This window comes from Varroa destructor, unplaced genomic scaffold, assembly GCF_002443255.2.
Source record: "Varroa destructor unplaced genomic scaffold, Vdes_3.0 BEIS01000005.1, whole genome shotgun sequence".
Lineage (NCBI taxonomy): Eukaryota > Metazoa > Arthropoda > Arachnida > Mesostigmata > Varroidae > Varroa > Varroa destructor.
The window spans coordinates 22172994-22198311 of record NW_019211458.1 but is presented as its reverse complement, the minus strand read 5'-3'; the positions used below and the strand labels follow the sequence as shown (position 1 = coordinate 22198311).

The following is a 25318-nucleotide window of genomic DNA, read 5'->3' as shown; positions in this document are numbered from 1 at the left end:
AACCATAGTGTGCGCCAGGGAAAGCAACCCTGGCGGTTTCGGCATACAGTGACGCGTATACCTACACACTGACACAGTTCAAGCTCCTTTCAGTGTCGTATGAGGCTTAGTGTCGAGGCTTACTAGAGTGGGTAGCTCTCGTCAATTAGACTCAAGTTATCGAAGTTTACAGCGCATAGTATTAAAAAAGTTCGGGAAATTCTTAGTTCGTTACCTGCGTTGTAAAAGCTTGTCGCATATGGGAATAGTATTGATCTGAAGACGGCCGGAGTACATATATGGCTGGACTTGTTCAACTGTTCTTCACTACTAGTAAAAGTTAGCCTATCGAACGTATATAGGACATGCCAATAGCTTTGTTATGTTCAAATTGTAACGTGAGTAAAACATAATAATAAAATGTTATTAATTTTATATAGCTATGAATTTATGTTAAATATACTCTAAATATAAATATATATAATTATTACGTAAGTTCTGCAGGGTATTTGGGCCAGCTTACGCTATGTTATAAGCATGGCTCATTCGGTGCAGATATAGTGCTCTTCGGTAACTTTACTTTAAATCATTGCAAAGAGAAATTTTTGTTGTCGCGCCTTCTACTACTATTTCTTTTGTGGTAGATAGGCCGGACCTTATAAGGTGTGTTAAGATAATGCATACGTTCTTTTATTTTTAAATATAATTAGTTGAAAATAATACATGGACAATGATTAATTTTCGACAAACGAAAACTTATGTTAAAATACCACTAGAAGTACGAAAATGTAGCAGAAGTACAGCATTACAGGTAGCTTTAGGAAAATTTACCTACGGGGCTTATTAAGCTGGATAAAAGATGAGTTTAACACGAATGAAATATATTTATATTCAATACGTTCATGGAGCAAGCTTTATCAGCCAAGAGAGTTATTAGAAAAGTCGCTGCAATGTATCCATATGATGCAATGATCAATTCGTGAGCCTGGCATCAACAAATCAAGAATCCATCAGATTTTAACACACAGCAAATGGAAACATTGCACTCAAACAAATATACATTTTATCAATGGATACGATTTGGATCGAAGAAAACAATTTTTACGAAAAACGGTGAAAAAATACGCACTCTTTGGGAAAAATTGTTTTGCGCTCATTAAAATTAAATAGCACAATTAATCGACATAATTTCATCTACTATTAGAAACGGAATGTAAGTTTACCAGAAATTAATACGGTGGGGAACTTCAAGAAGATAATTAATTTCTCATATCTGCTTACAAGGAGACTGAATGTGTTTTTGCGTCATGTGAATGTGGTACCCAATGAATAATAGGAATTTAAGGGAAAGCGTTCGACTGAAATGGCATGCAGGATCCTACTTCTCAACATCAAGCCAAATTTTATATAAGCCATAGCAATATGCCTACGCAGTGTTTTTAGACTTTGAAGCTGCCTTCGACTTTGCCCCAGGGAATTTAGTCTCAAGCATCTTCGTCAACGTCGGCCTTCCTTCGAATGTGCTTAACTAGATACATGCGATGCTGCAAAAGCACAGGATTACAATGGATAATGGGGCCTGGAAGATGCCAGAATTCTCCCAGATTACAGATATAGCTCGGGCTGATAACTTAAGTCGTCTTCTTTTCTTAGCTTTGCTTAGAGATGTGGGCCTAGAAATATGGTGTGTTCGTCCTCTACACAAACGCTCCAGTTATTTCGAAGGAACAGTTGTTTCCGTGTGCAGCAGGCTTTAATCAGTCCTTGATCTGCCGTTTCCGAATAGCTATAGCCCTAACCAAAACCGGCGCAATGAGATTTAGGAACAGGGGCAGAATTGCGCGTCCTAATACACCGTTTCTCCAGCCGACCGCTGACATTTGTTAACCCACTCACCTACTGAGCTTTGCTGATCTCATATAATGGCTAAAGCTTGTCCCAGCATATGACATGAAGATACAGAAGGGCCTTAATGACTTCGTCTTCAATATTTAGTTCCCACCGATTGTTCCTCTGAATCATTTTGCGTTTTTTCGACCTTAAAGCTGTGTTTGCGCGAGCTAAATCGGGGATGATTCCAGAGTGGAGAATCTCGAGAATTTAAGCTGAGCAAAGGCCTCGTTCCCCAAAAGAGCCTTGGGATTGTACCGGATAGCCCTTAACAGACTTGTTACCCCCTGACGGTCATGGCAATGTTCGTTGAAGACCTCCTCTCAAAGAAAGCCTGGTGAAATTAGATCAAAAATATGTGGAGGTTGATCTCGATTTGTATCAAACGGGAATCATGGCGGACGGCTGGTCCGCAGAAGTTTGACCTATTGATTCTCGCTGTAGTGCACGACTTCTATTATCGCCTATCTAAGGTGCAGGGGCTAATGAATATTGTGCTTATCTTAGGCGTAAGCAACCCTATGATCTCTATCACGCTACTTCCTGCCCATAGATTAAATCGCTGGGCTCAATAATTAACCAAAGAATGGCAGCATCACGATGTCTAGTGCAATCATTAGTAGACCCTAAATAACCCCATGAACCCTAGATCGACCATTCTAGCAACCGTCTTATAACATTAACTTTAACCGGACCCGTGAAGCCATCTAATGTATGTTACACGGTAGCATATAAAGTTTAGTATGATATATATATTTTTTCAGTGTCACTTTAATTATTTGGAGTGTTATCGGACAAAGGTGATTAATTTCATTCATTTGTTTTAACATACAGACTTGGACACTGCAGGCTGTTGCAACTAGTCCACCTTCGCCTACCATATTGCAGACGCATGAGTTTACTGCAACGCTTTGGCCATCAAAGCTGGAGAAATGAGCAGCGAACGAAATACGTCTGAGTAGAAGGAATAGCTACATCTGTCCGAAGTGGATTCTAGCCGGTGCCAAATTTATCTACCAGGCAACCCGCCTTGTTTTGTTACTACTAAAATGGATTGCTTTTATATATTCTTTCTTATAGGGCACAATATAATTATATGGCGTACGCAGTCAATTCATTCCCCAACTGCGTAAAGCCTTTTCCATGCTGATCCGTTATTACAGATAGGCTTACCGTTTTTTTCAAATAGGCATCGGTTCGGCAATATTAACTCAGTTGCTAGCGACCGAAATTGCTTCAACTAATCTTAAGGCGAGGCCGATCATCAACGTAAGAGGGTTGTCCATGAAAAACGAATACTCGCATAAAGTCCCGGCTAAAAATAGAGCTATCATTAGCTTCTGTAGACTTTATTGTAACGGCTATTCGTATGGTCGCTAAGCTCACTTCATACGACTCTTTCGTGCATGTTACAGACGCCCACTAAGGAATGCGGTACCATCTAAGATTCAGCCGCTCATCGTACTCATACGTATACATGTACGCTTTCCGCATGTCAGTCAGCGGTCTCATCATTGCTACCTAACATAAAACCGAATACATCTGACCACAACGTAGGTAACGAGCTGATAAAAGCTATCAATAGGGATCCTTTCCTGATCTGTTATTGTCTTACGATCTTCGGATGGACAACTTCCATAATATTGGCTGGTTGCTACTAGAGTTTCTTTTACATTTGTGTGCTACAGATGACGACCATTTGCCAAGCCAACTAAAGACCGCCGGCTGTTACCGAGTGCAAGTGATTTTTTCTCTCTGAGGTCGAGGTTAACGTCCGCTAGAGAATAATTCAGACAGTTTAAGCGTATAACACGATAGCTCATAGCAAAAAGAATCATTTCAGCTGCTACTGCGACTTGATAACTTCGTAATTAGACAGAGCAAAAGAAATAGGTATATTAAAAAACTTTAAGCGAAATAGGAAGTTCGATGGATTGTCTCAGCAAGGCAGCTAGGATTCGTTAGCAGTACGAAGAACGTCTGTCAAACGGAAACTAGTACCAAACACTTTTTTCGTATCTCCTTGCCTTAATGCTTGGCAGCACATCAAGTACTAGAGATTTTCAGGTCGTTAGGATGACGTCTACGTGCACGCTTATACATCGCTGAGTGCAAAAGATCTTCCTTCATTTTTGCGCACTTGTGGAGTGGCCCGTTCAAAGGCTTCTACGGGGTTCCAAATAGAATAAATTGTAGTACTATAAAGTAATGTGCTTTTGGGATTTAACCCTTTGAAAGACCGCATGGCGCTATCAACAAACAGGTTTGCCTCCATTGCTCCATCCAGAATTGCATCCAAAGCTTTACCATACTCCCTCTAAATCATCGCACATACGCAGAGAAAAATGCACGGAGTAGAACGTCCCTTATTTAGTAAACAAGCGCTTTGGCCTTTAACAGGCCTATGTCGTGACTTCTTTAACGATACATAGGAAGTATCTTAATTGTTTTGTTAGCCAAGATGGTTTGAATGAAAATATTAAGTTCGTGCGCGACCAAAAATATAAACAATAACCTAAAATCATATTGTAAATATTCGGAAAGGCAGTTCCAAACGTTTGGCCTACACATACGAATGTAGTCGCAGACAGACTCACTCATAGCCATTTACATCATTGTATGCTCCTTAGCGTTACAACTTATGAGAATGGCCTATTTAAGTTGCCTCGATTGCCAGCTGTGAAGGACTTCAACGTGCGACCGCTTTCTCTAAAGGTAAGAAAAGCATTCGGAGAAACCTCAGGTCATTATATGGGTTGACCAATCGAATTGACTTGACGACAGGTGCCAGCCTTAATTTACACGGAACCCTAACCTTGAAAAATGTATGAAAAATTCTCTCCGGTGTAATTTTGTATAAGCGTACAATATAAGGTGCATAGGTGTACTGATGGGGAGTTTAATTATAACCTGTGAGTCAACTTGTTGTTGAAACATGAGTGTGGAATTAAATCAGTTACGTGGCGGTTAACATCTTTCTGTTTGGTGCGCACATATTTTACGCAGAACCCTCTAAGGGTACTTTATAAATTTGACACGTAAATATTTAATCGAGATCTACCGTTTATTAGAGTTTCATAGTTTACATTTTACGATTTCGGGAAATAAGTTTTTACAATGCGCCTTAGACGTGGGGACAGTTACTTTCTGTGCTATATGGCATTATGTTTATGTAAAAATCCGACGTTACCAGCATAATTAGCTAAATCGTCTCCGTCATTATTAGCTATGTTATGTAAAACCTACTTTTGAGCGAATCCGATATTGACACAACTAGTAATGCCAGCCTACCTCTAACTTCATCTGGTTAATGTAACGAAAGCGTTTTGTCTATGCTCAGCCAAATCATACTTCCCTGATTTGTGTTTTTGTGCCGGGCATAGTAGGCGATGGTATTATAACGGCTGATTTGATAATAAGTTCTATGAGAATGTTCGAAACGATCATTCTAACGTACACGATAACTCCGTGTTCTATAGCATTTGAAGCAGAGGCACGTCGGTGCCAAGCGGCTCATCCCAACATGGTGTGCCTGCCTATAGTTTGCAGTACCTGAAGTGGCCGTAAGTGGACATGCTTCCAGTTCCTTTGAAGCTCTAGAGCGACTTGTAGGATCATTTGTGTTTTTCGTCGACATCGCGTCAGATACGATTGGAGACTAAAAACGACAGTTACTGATTTCAACTTATTCATCACCGCTGGTTGTTCGAGCAATGATAGGAACATCCGCTGACTAATTACTAAATGACAATTTCGATGATTCAGGAGTGACGTTAAACGTAAACGCTAGCTTCTCCCACCCGTTCGGTATAAGAACACGACTATCATTCGCAGCACTGGCTCAACAATCCGAACGATTCCGTCTTATATGCAAGTTATGTAACAAGAGCATTGACGGTTTTAGTGAATACTATGGAAAATACAACAACGTGTTTCACGCGAGCAGGAAGGCCATTGAAAAAAACGGATCCTACTGAACAATCTGCAAACGTGTGTACAATGTGCCGACGGCCGTTTGAATAGCTGAGCGTTTTATAGAGCGCTTGGATAACACTCTATTGAATAGTCATATCACGTTTTTACTTCATCGTATGAAAGCACCGGAACGTCAAATGGCTAGCTTCAGGCGCATAAGAACACAAGCGACGAGAAAAAGCACAGCGAATAACATAATAGACACATCAGCATCGCCGAATACTCTTTCAATAGCGACCCCCCCCCGCCAAGTGAGTGCTGATATTTGGAGACAACATCGAGTCCCTTTAGCCTGCCCTATGGGAGCTACTGGTCAAAAAAGCCTACGAAAGTAGGCAGTAGTGCCGAGAACGTGAAACCAGAATGTCTACGACTGTAGTCTCGTTGGGCATATGCAACGTTAAAGAGGTTGCAAATTTTCCTAAAGGAGAAAACAAAATTATAATACTTTTCCCTTATACATAGCCATACAAGCTTCACCAAGGATGGATATCAACAATTTCCTTAACTTAAGAAGCAAATAACTATCTCGACACCATAAGGGGCCAGGCAGCAATCTTATCCCAAGCAGATCTCGAAGAATGCATCATAATCGAAAGAGACAAACTAGCGTTGGTGCTAAAGATCTTTGCATCACCGCTAAGGTTGATATAGCCAAAGTCCGAATTCCATGTAATATCCGCAGGTCTTTTTCGATCCTAAGACAACCAATGACATCCTCTGAAATAAGGCAGCTGAACCGTATTCGCAACACTATTGCTGCCTATCATTCAGATATAAGCGGACGATATAGTTGTGGAAGAGACGTAATTAAACAAATCGCTTGCAACGTGCCTAAAAGATTGAAGTTCTTTTTAAAGGTGAAGACTAAGAAAACTGATAAGAAAATAACGGAAGACCGCCAACAGGAAACGCTCATAGTTCCAGTAGGAGTGAGCAACACGTCTTGTCAGCCTCCTCCGCCATCTACAATGCATCAGAGTCAATTTCAGACGACAAGCCCTTTCTAACCAATGTCGCGCTATGACGTCAGAGGGGTTTATCAGCTTTCCGTATATTTCAGAGCGCGCCAGTAATGACCCCGAGAGCGGAGTTGCTTATCCCCCATACCCCGACGATTAAAGATTCTGAGCCAAGCGCTGATTGCTATGAGAACACATATCCCACTTAACTGCGGCGTCAACTGTGACCATGCAGCCAGTAGTCCCACGCTCGCCTATGGAGCAAGGAGCGCAGACGGAGTCTTGAAGTACACTAAGAGCCGTGCATTGGGAGTCCAGCAAGCTGGCGCTGCTCGCACCAAACATCCGAAATGCAGTTGACAGCGTGCTAATAACAATAACCTAGGCTAATAATTTTTCGAACTAGCAACGAAGGCTACTTATTCCGGCCGTCCTTACGGCGGGGTATTAGTCCTTTACAACGCCTAGTCGGAGATCTCGCAATGTATCTAGTCAAGGTCATAGTCGAGTTATCCAGATGGCGTATAAATGGATGGCAGAACTTAAATAGGTTTCGTGGATGATAAACAAATCTGAAATTTGTTGGCAATCTCGTCAGTCAAAGTCAGGTCATGTCTTCAATTTTTTTGCCGACACATGGCTCTCTCGCCAAAGATTAGAATGCGCTTTGGGCTTCTACGTATTCCTGCTTTCTCAAGAGATCTCAACAAGTGCAAACGAAATTCTGCAGAAATCAGCATTGACTTTTTTTACCACTAGAACGATAAGGAATGACACCTGGAAAAACCAGATCGTTTAAACCGCCAATTTTGCGGTCCATCATTGGTTTTCATCATGTGGTGATAATTGCCGATGTTTAAAATTTAGCTAGCTCTGTGGCATACGCCGTGCGGTATAATGCCCCCAAGCACACTCTTTAGACACAAACCTTCCCGGCGATGGAGATCTACTGTATGATTGTTTGTGAAGCATTCTTAACGCAGTGTTATGAACCCTGTATAGTTGAAGTGGTTATATATGTATTGTGATAGATCGTCGACAAAGGCCAATAAATTCAGATGTTTCGTTTGATCATACTACCTTTCCTACCTAAAAAAAAAAAAAGGATATTTTTCCGTCGAATGTGAACTCATTGTAGATTAGTGAGTAGTATTATCCTAAGAAGCTGCTCTTTCCAAAGGCGAAATTCCGAGCTTAGTCGAGGGCTCCGAACATCGACGGAGAAGGATTTGGTTGTACAACAGCGGCCGTATAGCAAAAACACTTACTGAGAAGCATAGACAATCGATTTGCTTTCGTCTGATACCCGCGTAGACAGATAAACAGGGCCAAAGACGCTCGACTAATCCAGTTTTCGTTTCCTCAGCTCCAGAAAGTCCACTAAATTGTGTTTGAGTTCTGTAGAAATCGCATTTGAATTATAGAGCAACAGTCATACAACTGCTACGAAAAACGAGTACAGAAGACGCGAAATGACATGAGACCCGAAACACAATGGCCGTTGTAATTATCTAACATAAACTACCCTGCAATATCAATACGAAATGTACGCTATGGTAACAATTGTGACGCATAAGATTAGTCCTAATAACAACAAAAGCAAGCTACTAACGATAGAAAAAAAACACCGTTATGTTTCGATTGCTTTAGGAATAAGGCGACCGCTTGTGATCGAATCGAACGCTACGTTTATCGGTTTCGTGTATTTTTTCGTGTTTGGGGCGCAGTTGTGCGGCATTGATTGCTTACGGAGTTGATAGAAAGACCATACATTTATATCAGTACCAGTAATACAAGAACAGTATGAGTGGGGCATAAGTGCAAGCATACGTTTCGTACGCTAGTTTTATGCTAATAACCAATTTTACGACTATACGTATTTACCCAGTTCAAAGGCAACCATTCAATAGCGTCATATAATGAATCGGAGCGAGTAAGCTTCTCCCCACCATAACGTCTATGATAATGCTGCTAGAAATCATTCATCCATTTCTATTAGGCGCAATTTAAAATAATTCTACGTCCAGTGTCGTATCGCTTCAGACGGAACGGATCGTTCGTCTGAACGAAAATGTTCAGTCTGTCAAAATTAACGGTAGATTATATATCAATGATTTGTTGATAATTTTTGGAGAACTACTGCTGCTCGTGATAGGCTGTACCGTTGCATTTTATTATAGCCGAAAAATGCCAACACTCAATTGCTTACTGCAGGACGATATAGTTACGAAGAGGCCATTGTAGGCCAGATACCAGAAGGCTCGTATCTTGGCAGGTTTAAATTGAACGCTTATATAAAGAGGGTTCAAAGCAGGTTATGATCTCTATATTGTAAGTGCAATTTATAATATGAGACAGGGGTAACATTTTGCTAAAGATGTCCTATTAAGCTGACGTTGATTTATCTCGAGCAAAGCTATCGGCTCGCTTTCTTACTCAAGTGTTGTTGTCTAACTGCGATTTTGAGCCTTGTTTTATATTTGCGAGTTTTGACTGTGTATCATTTGTAACTAGCCAGCTTGAGTAATATCGTGGATGTTGTTCGTCTTGTAGTTAACGTTATCCTGTTGACTCAAGCTACATAATTTCTATCGGACAAACCTTCCCCAGGAAGCTATTTGACAAGCGCGACAAGGTTCAACACCGTGATCTGGCGAGATTTTCCATCTTGTTTTTTCGCTGGGGGTGCAGGGGGCTTGACAGGTGTTTTGCGATTCATCAGCTAGTGTTTAACTCTGTCGTGGACATGCTGAACTCTGTCAGCTGATGGACATATAGGCGCAATACCTTGCACTCGTATTATGTTAACAAGGTGAGGTCACTTCGTTGCGCCGACAGCGACCCACTTTGTGAGCGTCACGCTAACGGCTGGCCCAGCGTATTTGTCATAGTTTCAAGCATTCGTACATTCAAGTCGTTGGACCATCCTTTCATCATCGTCATCGACGCTGATATCGTTGACGTCTGATACCATAGAGCATTTTCGGCTTAGTTCCAGAGAACAGAACTTTTTGGGCTTCAAGAAGTATGCTCGCATTGAGAGCGCTCCAAAACAATTGACAATATTTAATTGTTTCTTTCGTTTAGGAACAGCTTCATCTCGTATTCGGAGCTACTCGTAGCGCGATAGCCAAACCTGCCAAAACGCAGCCATCTTAAAAGCGTGACACGCTAAAAATAATATAACATCCAACAACAGGGGCTTTAGTTTATATCTGCCCTAGTAAATCGAACATAAAATTCGAAACATGCATTCACCATACAAGAGAGGTTACCATTTGAAAATGACTCAGATAGGCACATACAGTAATAGGAAGCCGGATACTGCCTTAAGTACATTTTATTATTTTGCTCCAATTCTATAAGTGATACACATTTAAAACGGCGTGAATTTGCCGTAATCATTACATTAATTAAATAGTGAAACAAGCAAAAGTAAAGGATGCAGCACAAGAATCATTCAGAGCTCTCTGTGATTTCAGCGTTTGTTTGTTTGTTTGTTAACTCGTATCTCTCCATTACTTTGGAATTATGTCAAGAAACAATCTGAATCATTAACTTAAGGACATGGCTCTATAAATTAAACAGAACCTTTAGAGAACCATCGAACGTTTGCCTAACCGCACGACAGTGCATAGCAATTACGATTCTTCTAGAGGTAGACAGATAGACGCAAAAACTTACATGGCTAGATGTAGGACCCAGGTAAGAGAGTTATTCAGGCTACCTAGCTCAACAAAGCTTTTTTGGTTTTTGTTGACCTGAGAATTGTCCTTACCCTCTCTAATAGTCTGGCTTCAATTTGAAGCATACGCTGTTTCCTACATCAGATAACACTGCATTCGAAAAAAATGAATGGGCTCCTTTTTTACCAAGCTTAGAGGTTTTCTTGAATCCTTAATAGAATGACCCCTAGATAAACTTCATACATACGCCACTTACAGAAACTAATGTGGCTTTTTTCTGGGCTCTGCAGAATTTATAACATAGGCGTTCGCAGCTTATTTTACTTTGGTTGATTTTGAAGGACAGATGAGAGCCAGAACCCAGATGCCCTACATTAAGGAAAACTTGCGTTAGATCGATGCAAATTATATGCCCTGTGCTAGCTGCCAACTTCGCGAAATTGACATGATCGAATTCTTACTCCGCAGGTGTGCTATTACTTTTTACCGCAGACGGGCCGTTTCTACATGAATCATAATCTTTATCTGCGCAATAACAATTAGAAAGCGCAGGCCCCATTCGAGCTTTACAAGTAAGAAGTTTACTTGCTCGTAGAGTATTACACAAAAAAAAAAAACAATCTTCAGTACGTACTTCAGGGCCAGCTAATTCTATCTACGTTAGTGGATCAATACGTCGGTGATTTGCATTATTATTGCAAAAGAGCTTTGCCAGCTAACAACGACGACAAAGGCAATGGAAGATCATTTATTGTCAAATAGATAAAATATCCTTAATTAAAACAGTCAATTCACACGAAAAAGCTCAATAATGAGTTAACCCTCTAAAGAGCATTGGATACTGTGTACTTAAATATCTGAGTAACTGAATACGACGTTTAATTATTGTCTCCAAGGTTGAAAATAGCGGCAGCCCAGGTTTCACTTATGAACCCAGCCAAGCGAGATTAGCAAAAGATGGAATCCGAAGATCCAAATAACTGACGTAGGACGTTTTAGATTCTGCATGAATCGAATACGTATTTAGAGCCACATCTGAAACATTATTTCTTCAAGGATTAGAAAGACGGAACGGGTACACGATTTTTTGTTCTTGCAATTTTTGTCTCAACCAAGTTTCTTCTTAGCATTCAAGCTTTCATTACTCTACTGATGTTGTGTATCGGATTCATGCAGCGTTGGTCTTTTATTCTAGCAGCTACGACATTTTAATAAGGTAGAATATAATGTTTCACAGACCTGGGTCTTAGAACTGGGATTTCTAAGGGAACTAGCTCATAATTATTCGTTGTAAATTGCTTTAAGCCAATTTGCTGTCGAAATGAATGTTTTTCCTGTTCTAGCCGGCTGTGATCCTATAAAATACATTTTCGCTGGCCGGTTAGTTGCCAATCTCAAATGATCGAATCTCAGTATCGCCGCAATTTGCCCAGCTGGTCGCGGGAGGAATGCCTGAAAATTCTGCCGCTCTGAATCGTAGAGCCACGCCCGGAAGCGTAGCGCTTCGTAGTAGAAATCTGTCGGCCCTTCTGGTCTTCGATGGCAGGACGAGCCGGTTATTCCGCCGGAGCATGGTCACCAGCTGATGATTCCGGAGTGTCGCGACGATACCTTGACGACTTCAAAGGTATCAACTAGCGACTCGGCACACACCGAAGTATGTTGATTATAATACCGAACTGGCGCGACTTACTTTTCGACGGTTATTTACGTGGATATCGCCGAAATTCTGCGTCAGTACGACGGCTCCTGGGCCCATGTTGGGCAAACCGCTGATAATCAACCGCACCTTGTAGCAATACCGGGCGGCATGGGACCAGGATACTTGTTATACGAGGCCAGCTTAACCGCCGCGACACGGTTCGTAAAAGGAATGGATTAGCCAACCACAAAGCCGGCTTGATCCTGACTAACGCCTTAAACATCTTGTATCACGTCTTCATTCGTTAGAAAAACTCCGATGAACCGGCTTTCTCTGAGAAAAAAAACGTTCGATTTCAGTTTAAAAAATGGTCCGTTTTGATCAAGACCTTTAGATAATACCCATATCACACTAAGCCTGGGCCATGTAAATCCAGCCTCACAACGTTTTTTGGTGGCCACTGTTGGTCTCCGGCTAAGCATGCTGTCTACTCCAACTACTTCGCAAGACGGCCGCCGTCAAAATTCAAGTTTTTAACCCTGACAGCTTACTACAGACTGCCCACAAAGCAGCGAAATAGGTTATCCATATTCTTTTGGAGCCCATAGTTCGATCACCGAACACTTGCGAGTGACCAGCCGGAACCGAAAATATATTTATGACACTTAAATAGTCTCTACATACTGCACCACTGTAATTGTATGTTCTTACTACTAGTTGATTTTATACATTGATCCCGATCAAACAGTAGACAAAATTACTTTAATTGGCATTAATGACTCCCGAACCGTCACATAATACAGAACAATTTTATTAGTCAATTAAATTAGCACACCTAATAATGGGTCATTATAAACTCGATATAAACTTCGATCACTATGAAGGCAGTTATGTGACCTTCGCGGCATCAACGAATATACTCGACATCTAAACGCTCAGTAATATCCAGGAAGCGTCATGCAATGGCGCTGCTCTTTGTTTATGAACAGCCTCATAAAAGCTTCATATGGAAGCTTCGCTAAAAGATTTTCAAAAAATTCAAGTTGTTTCCGCTTCCTGCCCTCGTTTGTTTCAAAGCGAGACAGTTTTTTCATTTACAACGCTTACAAGGCCTTGATGGCCTGACCCGGGATATCCAGGGAACTGTCAGGAAAATGATTTACCATCTTGGACACTTACCAAAATTACGCCGGGGACTACCTACGGTTCGATAATGATAGTAATAGTAATATTAATACTGGTAGTAGCTCGGAAATGTTCTATCTTTGCCGACGTTGCCAATGGTGGTGGCATTCACGAAGAGGAGAGAAGTTCTCTTTCCTCGCTTTATCTAAATATAACTGTATCAGACCGCTTTAAAGTAATGATCAAATCGAATATAGGTCATCTCAGTCAAGACTATTCAATTTTGCATTGCGTTACTGTTAGTACTGCTAACTAATGTATCTTTCTAGATACTAGAGCGATACTTCGAGATTTATGAATGAAGTATGGTTCCCTATCTATAGTGATAACTATCGTTAAAGCTCACACAGAAGCTGGTGGTACTCATATGGATTAAATAGCAAATAATAGAAACAAGTAACGCTTTTTCAAACCTTTTCCCTTGTCTCCTTACCGAAACCGTATAAATGTACCGGTACCTTACGATATATATATATATATATATATATACATAATTTTTAAATGTATGCGACCGCCCAAACAGAATAGAGGATAATGTATACGCTGAAGTAATTAGAATAATAACCAAAATATGTAGTGAAAATGAGGCTCGAATGCGAAAAAAGATGTGGTGTGCTTGTGCTTAACACCCTTGAAGGCGTTTTCCTTAGCATATTGAATAATTTGAATCAAAACCAGCGAAGGAGTTCTTTGGAAAAGGCAGTACCGGTTAATTTTTCTATCCTTACCCGGACTTACCCTCGACGCCAACAGTCCGTCGTAGGCCTTCAAGAGAGAGTTGAACGCACAACAGCCTTATCCACGTGAGCAAGCCAGCTTGAGTCTTTTTACCTGAGTTAGCCCTTTGGGTTATTGTTGATCTCAACGGTGTCCTGATAATCCGCTACATCTTGTCGATTTCGCAACGACCCAGATTACACATAGTACATTATGTCAGAAAGGAAGTCGACATTCGAACGAAATATTTCGTCATTTTATTTAATATTTGAACGGCGCATTTTTAACTTAGTGACAGACGAAACATCTCAAATCTGCCAGTATAAGTCTGAAAGGCAGCAAAATCTATTCTATGCACACACAAACGGAACACATTCCTTAATACCTATTCCAAATATCGGACCGTTATTTTAAACGATACTGAAGTTCTGCCACGCAATGTTGTTATTACCAAACCAATGCGCATTATGAGGTACTCTTGTTTTTAACGGATCAAACGTAATGCTGCAGCCAACTCGAAATGTAACCAAAAGGCAATTTTTATTATCGGAAGGAGATCACCGCGAAAAGACACGTGTGCGGACCTAATTAAGAATTAGAAATGCTCGTTCTGGTAATTTCCTGTGTCATGAAAGGTCGACCTTCGACAAAAACAGAATTGATTAGATAAGTCCCTTAGTGATATCGAATCCGTCGACCATTTTTATCGTGGGTCATAACCTTTAACGTCAAGTTCTTCGAAGGAGCGTTGCATCAGGTAATAAGTAACCAATTAGTAAATGAGCTCACAACATTGCCGGGAAAGCTGATGCACTATTTTTACAGGCGGTCCATAACAGATGTCTAATCAATGATAGAGCCACATGTACAATTGATGGTCCGTAGTACAAGTGTCGTGTACAAACATCGAAGTCATGTCGATTTTGAAGATGGTACTTCATTGTCCTTTTTTTACTTTATTGGTTAGCTAGGCCTATTTCTGTCTCAAACAAAGTAATTATAAAATATACAGAAATTTTAGCCAGGTTAACTCTGTTTGGAAACGCTACACTAAGCATTAAAATAAAACAGCTAAAAATACAAAGATCGAAATGGCCAGTCGACAGACAAGGACTGCAACTGAGTACCGAACAGCGGAAAAAAGGCTTTACATTTAATCCGGCAGATTTCTCTGGAGCGTTATTTATGAACGAAGACCACGACTGCCAGCAGCGGGATCCCCAACACCCGACCACGTCTGGGATAGACACACGTATGGGAATTCGGATGCCTCACAAGTTTAGCACAACTTGGCAACGAACTTTTGCAGCCACTGCGATCGAATCCCTCTGGATACACTAACTAAATATTTTCCTGTCGGCGTTTCTCATCCACATCAGCAGCAATTGAAAAAGGAATATTATGGATTTGTCTTAAATTGAGCTACGACACAAGAAACACACATTGACGACAGTACTTCGTGTAGTTTCTCATACTAGTTATCACTAATTTATTCTATTTAGATTCGTTTATATTAACATATGCCTGTATAAACATAAGGGCATGGATATTAATATCATAACATAGTCTGTGTGTATACACGTGTCTGCATATCTGTTTGAACGCATGGCCCGCACCTGTGTCATACTAAAATACATCAACCTAAGTTCGTTTCCAAATGTCTACGTATGCTTTAAGTTGTCACAGGCGGTTTCTGGTTTCTTTTATATTTTTGGGCAATTGTGAAATTAGAAATTTCTCGGCATAAATACGTTCAGTGGCCAATACTGTTCGTGACGAATGTTGAACATGTTCGTGAACTTGTTGGAATGTAGCATTCATTACCATTCGTTCCGTTCGGTGCCACATAAAATATTAGCAAGTTCTGCACAAGCTCCCTTTCTGCTTATACAGATTCTGTGCAACGGATATATATATCTAATGTCGTATGGCGAAGCCGCAATTGGAGATAAGTTTTGTGCTTAATCGTCACCACTAGTAGTTGAACTTAGTCGGGTTTTTGAGACGCCAGCAGTCTTCCCAAACTATAACGTTGCGTTGACCTTCCGGCTTCCGTTTGTTGTCGCCTACTGAAAGCAAACACACCTTGGCCAAGCATGCAGGAAAAATGGCCGGATCCTTGAGGACAAGTGGAGACCGCGCCTGCTTTTTTCTATTCCATGACGCAACTCAAAGGGGATAGCCACTCATTAAAAACAATTTGAACGCTTTGTTTTTTAGGAGTGCTTGCGCGTTGCCAGATAAGGACAAGGTGCTTTTCATCGTTAGAAGATTTCAACCACGGCCACCTACCACATCGTGCTGAACTTTTGACAAAGCGTCAAATAATTCTGTCTTCTTATTTAATATTTTCGCAGTATTTTCAGGAAACCACAACAGAAAAAAGCAGTACACATCAGAGTGGGAAACTTTTTTTTAGGACTAGTACAGCTCTCTAAAATACTTTGCGCATAAAAGAGCTACCAAATGCAGTGCTACAATATTCTGGTCTTGCTTTAAGGGTCGTTGCCTCTCAGTCCTCAGGTGCCCTATAGAAGTTCTTAAATTCAAGTTGTTAAAAGTTTAAATTGATTTGCTTCGGGCTAACTATGTGACATCCATTATACTATAACACATATAAAGACTACCAGGATAATTTTCTTGTAGGAAAAACTGTAAGAGCTTTACTCACATCGTGTAGTACTACTGCATGACGGGCGACCTACACAGATTCTCGAGTAGCTAGGCTCATGGGCTTCCTGCTCTGATATGATGTCAAAGGAATCTTCATTCTATGTCGCATTATCCTTATTAGGATTTACCAGAACTTCAATACGAATTCGACGAAAACCGGACAATAAACGAGGCTTAATAAGGTGTTCTATTTTACGTAACACAAAAATGATTTGAATTGGCCACTATTGCCGTTGCATAACAAGTTTGTCAGCGTGATGGAAGGAAGACAGCCAGACTAGGACCATACAAACATGTTCTGTCAAGCAGAGATTGACTTCCGATCAAACTATGCAGACGATGAAACTTTTCGGTAGCCAGTTGTTTGTTCCCCTTGATAGCATCAATGACTACTAAGCTTCATCTAACAAGTATAAATGAGCAGAAATTAGTTTCTTGAGTATTTTGTACTAGCATTGGTCTGGCATCAGAGTCTACTCACGGAATAACAAGACCTCTCAAATTATCCAGTATCAATACGTACGTAGTGTGCGCGGCGGTGTAAACTCTGTTATAATACAGTGTGGTCAATGCTTAATGGACGTTAAATTCTAAACAATAAAGCCTGTTAGAATATTAGGTACTCATCTGACGCCGAAAAATGCTTTACGGACCAAGTTTTAAAACGCATTAAGGTAAGAACCCGTTAGTAATCAAAGATTAACCTCTTTGTGTATAATTAGTTGTTGTTTGGGTTTCTTGTGCTGTCAAACAGGTACACGTTGGAATACCTATGTTTGGCCCTAAAAAGCTCAGCACCACAGGTTTCTAGCGCTATCTAGGTACGTTGGGGGGTTGCCATAAACTCAGCGAAAGAAGCTTGTTTAGAAATACTACGCGCTAGCTACCCTGTTCAAAATGCGCTCACATGATTCTAACTTAATTTATTGATTATAATACGGACTCTTTGAAGCCAAGGTTTAAGCACGCATCCAACCACGGTGACCAAAGTTATGCAATGATATATTTAAATATAAAGTCCCTTTTTCTTTGCATTGTTTGACACCACGTAAGAGATCATGATAGATCCTAGTCGCTAGGAAATAGGTAACATCAATCAAGTTGCCCTCGGGACCTTGAAAGAAGTGGCATAATTGTCAATTCGTTTCAATTTTAGCTTTCAATATACTTGGTTTAAGTTTTGCGACACAATAGAAAGAAAACAAAAAGCTTTTTGTCCGTGTCTGAATACCGTAAGACGCCAAATTTTGTACAAGACTACTCTAAAAAAAGTCAGAAATATCAAAATAGAGAAAACCGATAATCTATCGCGCAGTTGGTGACACTATTCAGCGATCGTTTAACCCGATGTTTTTTATTTACCAGCTCAATGGTCGACGAAGCAAACTGGTCGATATGCAGAAAAATCATATATTCATAGTAACAGCAGCGGCTCCCATTGTATAGTGTGAGTGCATATATAATTATATACTGAAAGCTTTACCTTTCCTTTTTTGCTCCGAGTTAGCATAGATATTAATGAGCCTATCCGTCTGAATATCAACGTGCCTCTTTGACTAAGCTTTTGCCCCAAGGCACATTCCGCCCCTGCAGATGTTAACACAAACAGACATGCCGGTATGCGGCGAATTAAAATCATTCCGTTTTGCAGCACCGTATCATAACCATGTTTCGTTGTTATTATTATACTCGGCCATCCAGTCGGCAACTATATAATTTTATACTTGACTTTCTTGCTAAATAAAAGTTTTTTTTTTTAATGTATAGATTAGCTGTGCTGCAATGATGACTAAAATGAGTACAGAATAATTAAGAGTTAGAGTAACTAATGTATACTCAAAAACAACTTTATCGGTTGATAAAAAGAGAAACGAGAAAAAACATTAAGGAAAAAAAAGTGTACCGTGCTACATTTTGTGGACACAAAGGAAGATTTAATCTTTGTTCGCCGTTTTTTTTTTCTAGAAAAAATTGTGTGATGAACGCTCATCGTACCTTCGAATTGCCTATGATCTTTTGATTATGAGTAAAGTATTGCTAAATGCGTGCCACCAATCTTAAGATAGACATTTTGGACAATGGCATGTACAATGTTTAACCAGACGAAACCTAAAATTTTAGCCACGAAGATCTACCCTGGAAAATTAAATTCCAGATTGGACTGGTTATTCAACAAGGCTACTCAATAAACATGTAGAAATGCGATCGGCGCAGAGAGACAAAGAAAGTTCAAGGCGCTGTAGTTTCTTATAAAATGACGCGTACTTCCCATTTGAGAGAGGTTTTTAAAATCTAACGATAAACAAAAAAGGGAACCAAATTCTCCATGTATTATTTTTCTTGTTCATATTAAGCGATAATCCAGGGGATTTTTTAGCAGCTATTACGACCGAAAAAAAGTAACTGAAAAACCTGTCAATCGCTTTGCCTTACAATAGGACAGCAAAAACGACAAAGGCGACCAGCGAAAAGCCTTTGACGGAAAGGGGTCAACCAGTTTTTTTCTTAAGCAAACTTGGTAACGCTATCACCGTTAATTTCTATTTGCTAACGTTGCCTGTGCTAAAACCCTGATTCTCCGGAGGCGGAAAAGATTTCAGTTCCTCAAACAGTCTTCCCAAAGCTCAGCTTGCTGTTCAACTATTGCAGTTGCCGGCATCCACTGCAGGACCTTCCTAAGCCCAAGGGATCCTTCACAGTTGTTCTCTGTCTCCTAAAGTTCCCGCTTAGTTTGCCACTGTCAGTAGAACAAATCGATGACTGCAGGTCCCAACCCCAAGTCCTTTCCGCCCTCATTGCGCAATCATAGTAACAGTTGTATTCGCCTCTACCAGATTATCTGCCTTTGCTTGCGTTGCTCACCACTGCTACGTGACTAAGCAGACGATTCATGGGACGCTATTGATTCCTAAGGCGGGAAGGTATATTTTTCCGCTAGTGATGACTCCGTGATCTAAGGTTCAGCCGACCTTTCCCTTGTTCCTTTGTGTCATCAACACCACGACCACATGCTAGAAGATTTTACCCAATTCGCAGTTATCCGTGTATTGCTAATTCTGCTTGCTTCCATCCTCGGTTCGTTGTCCGTTTCCAAGTAAACGGGGTGGTGCCTAGGGTACGGTACGTGTATGCAATACGTGGTCCTGGGCCCAGCGCACGCAAGGTCTGATTCTTCTGCGCCAGATAGCCACAGCCAAACCTGTGCCTTGCTAAACGCGGCTCCAGAGCCGCTTCTCTTTGTTCGCAATTGCGCCACCACCTTAAAAACTTCTCTTCGATACTGAAACGGGCGAAGAGCAAACGGACAGTAGGCAATAGGAACGAAAAGAAGATAGCCTATTCGTTTGTCCCTTGAATGACACACCGGCTCTCTGGACAGATGTCTCTAGATGGTTTCCGTAACGGCGTTACCCCAGTTGGCGCCATGAATCAATGTCGCTGTACCACGACATCGAGAATTTCTGCCCCTTGTGTAAGTCTGGTGTGGAGATCTATTCTGTTAAATCTGTATCAGACATCTACAGGTACTATAGAGAGACTAAGTAAGAAACGATCAAATTCGGAGCGCTTTAATTGCATATTGGTATTATGCGTATATATTCATCAGGTCACAGGGGTTCATAGCGACTAAGCGGCTGCTTAGATACGATGTCTGTTAGGCTACGATCCAGGGTTCTACGCAGACTAATCAGTGTACTCGCGAAAGTATATGGAAGCATCGAAATATATTCCGTGTAGAATAAATTGGCTTTGGTATGGTACAGTTTATGGACAGTGTAACAATTGGGAACTCGTTTCGATTAGCAGGCATGAGTTAACCAGCTGGCGTCTCTAGGCAACCGAACCTACTCTGCATCGTTAATCCTTAGTTCGGAGAACCTAGAGAAGCTTTACAATAGACAGGTGCCGAACATGATGAATTGATGTTATCAAGTCTGTATTTTAGTCGCCGTAAATTTTGAACACGGATGTGTTACGCCGTTCAACTTAAAAGTAGACATCTGTTTAATGGATAACGAATGTCGCAAACTTGTAAACCTTTGGAGATATCTGAAGAGAAATCTGTTCTCGTTTAATAATAATTAAGTGGGATAATGATCGGTTTATGTTTTGCGAAGAACAGATCAAATAGAGAGTGCTTCGCCGATGTAATCGATACAACGTCGCTAGGTTGTGACTAAAACCTTGCGGATTCCAGGTTAATTAAAAGTATATTAGAATGCATAAAAAGATCGACTAAAATATGTATCAAAATGTAGCAAATCATTTTATTACATACAAACAGCTCCTATGTAAGACGTTTTGCAAATCTATCTTGTACATGACGAAGCCAAATGGTGTCCCTTTGGTAGGAGAAAATCCACGTATGGGCATACCATGTTCATTTAGCTAACTAGAATCTCATAGACTCGCATTCATGCAGACCTTCTTTACACTAAAGCCATTTAAAACTAAGTGACCGACAGGGGCAGCCAGAAACAGCCTGAACTCAGAACTGATTTTTCCAATTTACTTACCACACACCAAACAAAAAAAGGAAAGTAATAAACTTTCCGATATTTCTCCGTATAAATTTCAACCTTATTTGCGTATATTCTGTAAGTGACGCCGTAATCTTATGTAGAGTTTGAGAAGCCCCAGAGTGACTAATAAGGTGGTGAGCAAAAGAGTCATCCACCCATTATGCCTCTCTAAACGACGGCTATCGAGTAACGCCTTTGAACCATCGTTTGAAGTAAACTATATGTAACGGGATCACAGGGACCCAGTCGTGGTCTGCTCGCGGGAGCTGCGTACTACGAGATCGCCTTTTCTAACAGTCGTGCTGTTAAGCGTCGAGCAGTCTTCTTGACGATGATAGACAGGAAATGGCATTAACGACTGTCGCAAATAAACAATTAAGTGACCAAATTTGAGAGCTTTCCATCGCTGTCATCCAAAGTCGAATCGTCGACATCCGTAACCAAGATCTAGGATAACGTACCTAGGAGGTACTGCTAACTGACTCAAAGAAGTCGTGAACGGTAAAACAATATGTGTATATATACCAGTGGACTTTAAACCGTTTGAAAAGGTACAATCCTATGATGGAGCAGTATAACAGCTACCCAAAGAGGACTGAACACTAAAAAAAGGTTATAATTAATCCATATTTCCCAAATTGAAAGATAACCTGGAATTACATAACGTAACATAAATTCAAGGAACGTTAGAAGCGTCCTCTGCGTCTTCCTCTAGATGCCCCTTCATTTCATTTTATTAGAGATTTCTACGCGAGTATGTATGCAGCTAGTGGTTTCTTGGAACTGGAAACTTGAATTAATATAATATTTGAAATATATAACTGAGTGATATAATACGTGAGACGTTGAGCTTCGTTCTGTGGAAAGCTTCGATATGCGCGTCGATCTCTCCCAGCGCGTCGACTGGCTCCGAAAGTTGAGGTGTACGTTACGCGCTCGTTTGCGTTACAATGTACCTGCATTTCTTTAAGCAGCGACTGTGATATTTCTCGAATTACGCCAGCTCGGTGACAACTTATGTTTGTTTCATCCTCATTTTTCTAAAAATATCGTCGACGTAGAGTGAACTGCTCTGAAGGAGGCCTTGGAGGTCATTTGGAACCATTTGGAACGGTGTTCCTGTTCTGTAGGCGATATTGCTGATAGCGTTTTTGAGTTTACGACCAATGCTATTTAATTAGATTTGCAATAGTACAATTCAAGCAGGGTAAACAAACACGAGAGTGCGAAAATCAAAAAAAGTATTGCAAATTCAGTCGCTCCAACGTACGTCTTAGATAAATTATATTCTCTTATTTAAGTTAGTCTGGAACACTTCATAACGATTCAAATAAACGTGTGCACTAATAAAAGTTAGCTTGTAAAGAGCCTCCTGACTATTAATATACACAGCGATGATCATAAAAACTTTGGGACCTAGGTAAATAGTTCTCCGTAATCTAACCTCGACAATACAAGTCGAACTACAGCAATTTTCAGCTCACAAACTGAGACCCAACAAGTGATACACACATATTAGGCATTAGTTTAATTAATCTTCCATGCTAGAAACTATCAGGTATAGGCCAGGTCATAGCGCGACCTGGTCATACCTTGCGAAGGTAAATGTGGAGCAGAAAATCAGAATGGGGTACCATAGCAAACTAGTGCCTGAGTAGAAACCAACACAGAACCATCTAGAATTCGTGCGCAAACCTCTGTTATATCAGGTTATTTCGTAAAAGTCTAGCAAGTGGGACTATAGTGAAACACAAGATGGAAGCACGAAAATTGTTCTAGTGTCATTTCGTATTGTCCTTTTTATTACACCTTGTGTGCGTCGAGTAAACACACACACGTCTGGCTGGTGAATTTCCATGATAGAGCACAAAGTGGTAGAAGAAGTAATGGTGATAGGTTTCAGCTTTCCTAAAATTAGGTTACATCGCGTAATTTTGTTAATTTTACCTATAGATTATTACTGACAGTACGGTACACGGGAATTCGTGTAGATCCCGTGTAGATATTCGTGTAGAATATCAACTTCGTTACCTACTAAAGCTTCTCCTCACGTGTGTAAAGCATTGGCTGAATTCATTTATACGATAGTACATCATACAGTTCGTTCATACCGGGGGTAATTGGCCGTCGTTGCTGCTACGCGAATACAGCGACTCGGAAGTAGAACTCGAAATATTTAGTCTGTGCCTGTTTGTGTATATTTTTTGCATAGATCTGTGCATATAGATGCTCAGAAGGTACCTGTTTCGGACCAGTGTTTATTTCCGTAGGGTTTGTTGGCAGTATTGAATTCGTACTAGTAAACAACGTGTTCCGTTCAGAGATACGTTCTACAATATCTCATGATCTATGATAATCTTGATAATGAAATAAATAAATCCATGCTCAAGGTGCGCCTACTGACAATCGTCTCGCTGCAGTGTTCTGCTAACCGAAAATTTCACAGGTAAAATGTAACCGATCCAAACAAGGCAAAGGCGTGCTCGTTATTATCTAAGGGGGCTGGAAGTAATATTCGTAATCTTTAGAGTTTTAGAAATTCTACTATGGTAGTTAACACCGCTAACATTTGTCTTGGAACGGCTAGGGACGTTTGAGAGCGTCGCGAAAATTTAACAGCTCATAAACAGAGGAGAACTATACGTGCGAAATGGCCAAAAGATATAAACAATATACAATGTGTCGACAATACATGCATTTAGCACGACAAACATCATAAGAGTGATCATTTATGTGCAGCATAATCGAACAAAGGACAAACGCAGTCTGAATTCGGGATCTTTTCTTTATCGTGCAATTGCTTAGTAAATTAGGATACTATTTCGTTCTGGTCAATAGCGTCAGCATTAGTACAAAAATTTAGACATCGACTGAAGTGCGTTCGTTGCGTAGCATATAATCCGACCAAAGTAAACGCGCCCTGGGTTATGCGCTAGTTCCCAGAAGTGTCAGGATTTTGGTACCGAAATTCTATAATATCCCTATGGCTGGAATAACAGCTCCGGCTGTTGCAGTTGCTCATGGGTGTATATGCATCCCGGTTAAAAGGAACATGCAGAGAGCGTAGAACGGCGGAGCTCAACATCCACTTCCCCATAGTGCTTCCAGCTACAAGATTTTCACCTACATTCAACAGAGATAGCATGAATATGAAGCTATATCGGCACGTTGAGACCGTCCCTATCGGAGGTTGACCTGTAAATCGCATAGCTTTTTCTTTTTTCAAATGTTTTCGTCGATAGTAACCTTCTTCTAAGGCTTCTTAAAGTAAAGTGTAAATGGCTCTTCAATAATCCGATGATAAAGTACATACCGTCACTTCAAGTTTAGCAGACACTGGGTCATACGTTTGCATATAAACCAAATCGCCTCGGCCTCAAGGTCAGTAAATTTACCAATAGGCTGAGAAAACAGTAGAAATGCATGAAGGTAACACACACTCAGAGAGTGGTAAGGACCCTGCGCACTGGTTGTGCAAAGTCGCTCACTAAAAGCCCCTGTCCACACTGTCGGGTACTTGAAAATTCATTTTTATATACGCTTCGCTCATAAAAGTTCAACCGTTTATTAACCTGTAGCACGTATATTTCGTACGGGCATCTGCGTTTGGCTTTGAGCAAACATCCAAACACTAAACCTATCGAAATCGCAATATTAATTACTTCGTTTTATCATAAAAGACGTTGTTGAAGAAAAAATTGAATTAGTAATTGGCCTGCCGCCGTCTTTCTGGCGCATAATGCATTTACCCCTCAATCTGGCAAAAAAAGATAACGTTTATAAGCCCGGGGTCACCTGTCGATATTCCAAAATATATAGAATATACGTATATTGAATATATAATATAATATATATTCAATATATTAGAGGTGGAGCAATTAGATCTCTATTAGTACGCTTTAGTAGTTATCAAAAATATGGTATTTGTGGATAAGCTCGTTGACGGTACCGCCTGTCCCTTTTGATCCAAACGAACTACTACGATGCACACTGTGGATGTTGGCTCCTTCCCCGAATCAATTTTATAATACAATATAAATTCATGTACATAACTGTCCAGCTTTTATCAAAAACGTGTGGTACAGA

The 25318-nt window shown here is 40.5% G+C and overlaps 1 long non-coding RNA gene across 1 annotated transcript in view; it reads left to right on the top strand.

Annotated features, from left to right (window-relative positions):
- Positions 1 to 25318, top strand: part of LOC111251211 (uncharacterized) — a 45811-nt gene that overhangs the window by 3462 nt on the left and 17031 nt on the right. The gene's annotated exons all lie outside the window — the stretch shown is intronic.